Source organism: Mastomys coucha, unplaced genomic scaffold, assembly GCF_008632895.1.
Source record: "Mastomys coucha isolate ucsf_1 unplaced genomic scaffold, UCSF_Mcou_1 pScaffold1, whole genome shotgun sequence".
Classification (NCBI taxonomy): domain Eukaryota; kingdom Metazoa; phylum Chordata; class Mammalia; order Rodentia; family Muridae; genus Mastomys; species Mastomys coucha.
In genome coordinates, this window is record NW_022196891.1 from 74,407,160 (window position 1) to 74,413,118 (window position 5,959).

Sequence of the window (5,959 nt, forward strand, 5' to 3'; positions counted from 1 at the left end):
CAGGAGGAGGAGGGAAGGAGAAAGATCCCATTCAGCCATGCTGATTGTTACTGTATCGTTCGGCAGTTTGTCCCCTTCTCTCCAGATTCATCCCACAGTCTGCATGGTAGTTGTAAATTGCACGTGACTAATAACTGTGAAAGCATTTTGTAACCCTTATAACATGCCTTGATTCTAGGCAAAACCAAAACAAATAAATACATCGAAAACAAAACCCTAGAATATCTGTTCACTTAGAAACAGTTTGAAGGATAACATTTTTATTGGGTACCTACTAGTCTTCTCTCCTACTATAATCTTTCTTTCAGCCAGCTACCAAACCCAGAGGGCTTGATTAGTAAAAGCCCACAATAGGTCAACAACTACAGAATATGATGGTTTAAACAGCCATGGGGACAGGATACTTGGGAAGAAGTTTAACTAAGAAAAATGGATTTAAGGGCTTTGGTCAATGAGAAGCTCCTTTCAAAAGTGATGGCTATTTGGAATTCTACAAGGAAATTCTTTTAAGGAATCTGCAGAAGAAAATCAGATAGGAATAATGTCTTCATTTGGGTTTTGTTGCTGGGAAGAGACACCTTGACCAAGGTAACTCTTACAAAGGCAAACATTTAATTTGGGCGGGCTTATCGTTTCAGAGGTTCAGTACTCACTACATCATGGTGGGAAGCATAGCATTATGCAGACCAACTTGTTGCTGGAGAAGCCAAGAGCTCTACGGGGACCCTCTTCCATACCGGGTGGAGCTTCAAAACTTACCCTCATAGTGATGCACTTCTTCCTACAAGGCCACACCTCTTAATAGTGCCACTTCCCATGGGCTAAGCATATTCAAACCATCACAAAGAGTTATTCTGTGGTTTACTTTTTTCTTCTAAGCCGGGACTCCTTACATTGTCCAGGCTGGTCTTAAACTACTGGGCTCAGGAAATGTTCATGGCTTTGTTTTCCAACCAGTAGGGACCTCAGGTTCATGTCACCACACTAGACTCAGGAGCTTATAGTTTTTTTTAGTTTTCAGCAGCAACAAATGATCTAGTAGTTCAGTGAGCAGTGTGGCTCTCGGTGAACCACGTTTTAATGGAGTTGGCAATGAGACTATAGCTGAGCCTCTTATTGCAAGTTATTTGAAGTTAGAACACTTGTTCATTAAAACAATGAAGCCAGGGTTAGCTGCAATGAGGAAATTGTCTCCCTACCTTGCCTCCCCTGTCTCTCTGTCTGTCTGTCTGTCTGTCTGTCTGTCTGTCTGTCTGTCTGTGTCAGAAGTCTTGCTACACAGCTAGAGCATGTGCTCATCCTACCTCATCCTTCTGAATTGCTGAAATTTCATAGGTATGCCACACCTCAGAGACTTTTTCTAAGGTGGACTTTTGTGTTGTTGTGACCAAGTGTCTGAATTGACAAGGCAGACAGGGCCATCTTTACTTTGTCTCGTGGGCTCAGATGGTCCATGGTCATGGACTCCACTGCTTCTGGGCTACGGCGAGGCATGTAAATCATGGCAGAAGGACATGGTAGGATAAAGCTGTCCACCTCATTGCAGGAAGTACAGAGGCCAGGGCACGAGGTCAAAGCAAGTATTCTTGATGCCATTTCCTCTGGTTCGGTGTACCTCCAGAAGTTTCAATCACCTCCCCAAATGGCACCACCAGCTGGGGACCATGTCCTCAGAACATGAGCCTCTTCAGAAGGTCTGTCACATCCAACCCACGATACAGTGGCTTGAGGATTTCCCTGTCTCCCTGACATCGGTGCCATTGAACATTCTCAGAATCACATGAAGAGCTATTGTCCTTTTATTTTCTACATCTAAGAAATATTTGGATTCATACTTTCCCTTCTGTGTTCCTTTTGATCTTTTTATTTTTTATATTGGAGAGTTTCCCTGTTACTGCTTTATGCCTTAACTCCAGAACTCATTTGTTCCTTTATTCTTGTTCTTTGACATGATTTCTTTTTTTTGAAGTATGATTTGAAAATACCCTCTTCCTTTAGTCAAATTAGTTTTCTCAAACACAAAGGCTTCCTTGGAGTGGTGATCTGTCAAAATAGTGTGTGGAGGTAAAAGCTTGAGGCTGTTATTTATCAATGGGAACTACACTTCTACTTGTGTAGAAAGATTTGAAAATTACCCCTAAAGAACAGTGGGAGTCCCAGCTGAATACAGACATGATTCTGTGTCAGCAAGATTGCCTGGGGGAAAAAAATCCTTTCAAATGTAATTCTGACAAGAAAAAAAAAAAGAATATGTCATAAAGAATCTAGTGTAAATTCTCCTGTGTGTAACAGTCTATCCTGCAAGGGGTGTTTGGATTAAAACACAAAACAATATAATAACAACAAAACGATATCACCATGTCTAGCACTAAATGCCACAAGACACAGTCAGGTCTCTGTAAGGAACCTTGCAATCATAGGGACTTCTCCTTTCAAGGGCACATTGATAGAGTGGCCTTCAAAAGTGGAAGTTTCTAGGGTGTGTCTACCTCCTAGTGTTTGCAACCTGTAAGGCAGATATTGTTGCCTCTGTGTATACCCCACAGACCTGGAATACATTACCAACATGTGATGCTAGAAATGAAAGCAGTGAGTCTAGGAGCCAGGCAGGCTACTTTCCTCCAAAATCCATACTCTTTTTGGCTATGTCCTAAGTGGATCCTGCACCTATTTTCATTTTCCTCGAATTCCTTTCTGACTGCACACACAGTGTCCTCTACCATGATTTAAGTTGAACTTCCTCCTGTGTGTATGTCCTCACTGATCGTCACCAAGGTGACAATTGCTACAAAGAGAGGACTCTGGAGGGAAGTGGACACCTCTACACAGTGAGGTGGTTCTGAGAGATGTACTTGCGTTGTTTTTATTAAGCTTCAAGAGAACTACATATGGGGCTGGAGAGATAGCTCAGTGGTTAAGAATACTGACTGCTCTTCCAGAGGTCCCAAGTTCAATTCCCAGCAACCACATGGTGGCTCATAACCTTCTGTAATGTCCTCTTCTGGTGTGTCTGAAAAGAGCTCTAGTGTACTCATATACATAAATTGAGTAAATCTTTGAGAGAGAGAGAGAGAGAGAGAGAGAGAGAGAGAGAGAGGGAACTATATACAAAGTAGGTGATTGAGCACTCTAGGTTTACAGGTGCCCACCACCACGCCCACATGTATGTACAGTAAGAGTTTTACTTACTGGGCAATCTCCCAAGCACCTTCAATGTGTGCACGCATGTGTGCGCATGTGTGATCGCAAATGTGTGTCATGACACACATGTGAAGGTCTGAACACAACTTCAGGTGTCGGTCATCACCTTTCCCCTTATTTGAGACGGAGTCTCTTTGTTTTCTTGCTGCTACATGTACCAGACTAGTTGGCTTAGACTAACTTCACGGGATTCTTCGTTTCTATCTCGCATCTTGCTCGCAGGAGCCCTGGAGATTGCAGTTGAGCACGATGACACCCGGCTTTACCTAGGTTCTGAGGATCTGCATTCAGATCCTCACCCTTGTGTGGTAAGCACTTAACCCACTGAGACACATTCCCAACCTTCTCAATGCAAAGAGTGAGACAGACGACACACTTGCCCCATGTTTTGGTGTGTGTGCAAGGGGTGAGGAGACATGAAACATGGATGCAGGAGGATAAGCTATGGGTGGCAGCGGAATCGAGGCGAAAGGATACAGAGGTGGAAATCTTGTGAGACAGTGGAAGAAGCAGAAGGAAGCCTCAGTGAGTCCAGCGACCCCCCCACCCCCCGCCAGAGGAGGGCAAGCCTGGCGAGGGAGGTCAGAGATGAAGGGGAGTTATATAAAGCTGCTGGGTCTAGATGAGGGACAGAGCAGGTATCCCTTACAGAATTTGGTAACAGGAATGAGAAAGAACAGGAAGAAGGATGAAGACAGGACCCCTGTGTGCTGCCGGAAGCAACTGATGGGAGAACATATTATGGGGGAGAGCTAAAGTCTTCTTTGGGGTGTTTTAGCGTTGAGACATTTATTAACCAGGGCTGTTAGAAGGACATCGACTCCATGATGCTAGAGTTTGAAAATAAAAGTCAATAACGAGAATGAGGTGGGCAGAGAGACAGAGGAGAGGGGCTCCTAACAGTAGTATGTATAGGTCTGGTGACCACTGTAATTTTGAAGTTGGGATTAAGTTTAAGTCCTATTTGGCGACATCAACAAAACTAGTGTAACCTCTAAACCCCTGTGGCTTCTGTTGCTGATAAATGTACATACATCTTGTTACTGTGGACTTTTTTTTTTTTTTTTTTTTTTTTTTTTTTTTGATTAGTGAAAACAGGGAAGCACTAGGGTTTGAACATAAAACACTTCCTATAGATCTTTATGTTAAAGTTTGGCCCCCAGCTGGTGGCACTATTTTGGGAAATGACTGAAACTTTAGGAGGCGGGGCCACGCTGGAGGAAGTAGGTCACTGGAGCATGACCCTGAAAGAGACCTTGTCTCTGGCTTCATCCTGACTGTGGTGATGTCCGCGGTTGCGTAGTTCCAGGCCTCGCAGCATGATGCTCTTGCCTAGTTACAGGTCCAGAGCTGACGGAGCTGGTGGGCACCGGGACCACATGCATGTGTCACTACCTCCAGCTTGAATGAAGCTTAACTATCAGTGTCGCTACGCTTCGGATCTGACTCGTCCTCCACAGGCCCCAGGGTTAAAGGCGCGTTTCCTGTTCCGGTGTGCTGACGTTGAGAAGATAGGAGGGATCTACTGAGAGGCTGTCTAATTATTCCCCAGTGACTGTCAAAGGCGGTTGTAGCACACCGTCCTTCTTCCATGTGTTTCTGGGCTACCACAAGAGGAACAGCTTATCCTGTTGTGTGTTCTCCGCCACAGTGGGTTCTCTCACCACGGTCCCAAAGCAACAACAGCATCAACACATCATAGAACAGGACCTCAGAACAATGAGCCAAAGTAAAACTCCCGGTTAGAGTAACTGAAAGCTGACACGAAGCAAGTCAACAAACGGAGTTGTTGGGTTTTTTTGCTTTTTTTGCTTTTTTTTTTTTTGAGTCATCTGTAATATTTTCGTCTCATCATGTTCTCTAAAACATTCCTGATTTGGCAGTCTTTGGCTCTACATATTATACAGTTGCTGTAACTTTTACCCCAAGACACAAATGTCATTTATAAAAAAAACCAGAGAGTTGACTGTAGGAAGCTAATTCTATAGACATAGTTATGGCTTTAAATATGTCTCTCCAAAAGATATGTTAAAGTGGTAATCCCCCAGTGCCTTGGGACGTGACATGATTTGCAAATTATGTCATTCCTGATGTGGTTGGTTACAAGGAAATGATACTGTGGTAGGGCAGAGCCTTAACCCATTGTGACTCGTCCTCAAAGGACAGAGACACACCCAAGGCAAAGACCACGATGTGGTATTGTAGAAGGAATCAGATGAAGCTCTGGATTGCTAGTGGATGCCAGAAACTACAGAGGTAAAGAGGCATTCCCCTCAACAGGTTTCATCCAGCGAGGTTCTGACACCTTACTCTAGCCTCTAGAGTTGGGAGACAATAAATATATTTATATTGTTTTAAGCCAATCACTATTTTGTTACAATAGTCCTGGAAACAAATATAATACATGTCTGTGGGGGTTTTTTTGTTTGTCTTTTTTGTTTTGTCTTGTTTTGTTTTTTTACAACATAGTCATTTATTTTATTGCTTCTCTTTAAAATGCCCTTTAAAAGGCATGCTTCAGTGGCATCCAGACATTTTCAATTATGGGGGCATAACTCTAGAAAAAGCAACTTAAATCTAGGCTAACTTTCTCTGCTTCTTTTTAAAGTAATACTTGCTTCAAAGAGTTTGGGTTTGTTGTTGTTCGTGGCCATTTGTGGGTAGCAGAGCATGTGTACATGTGTGCATGTGTGCATGTGCGCATGTGTGCATGTGCGCATGTGTGCAGTCCCACCACTCAGAGGATGGGAATATAAGA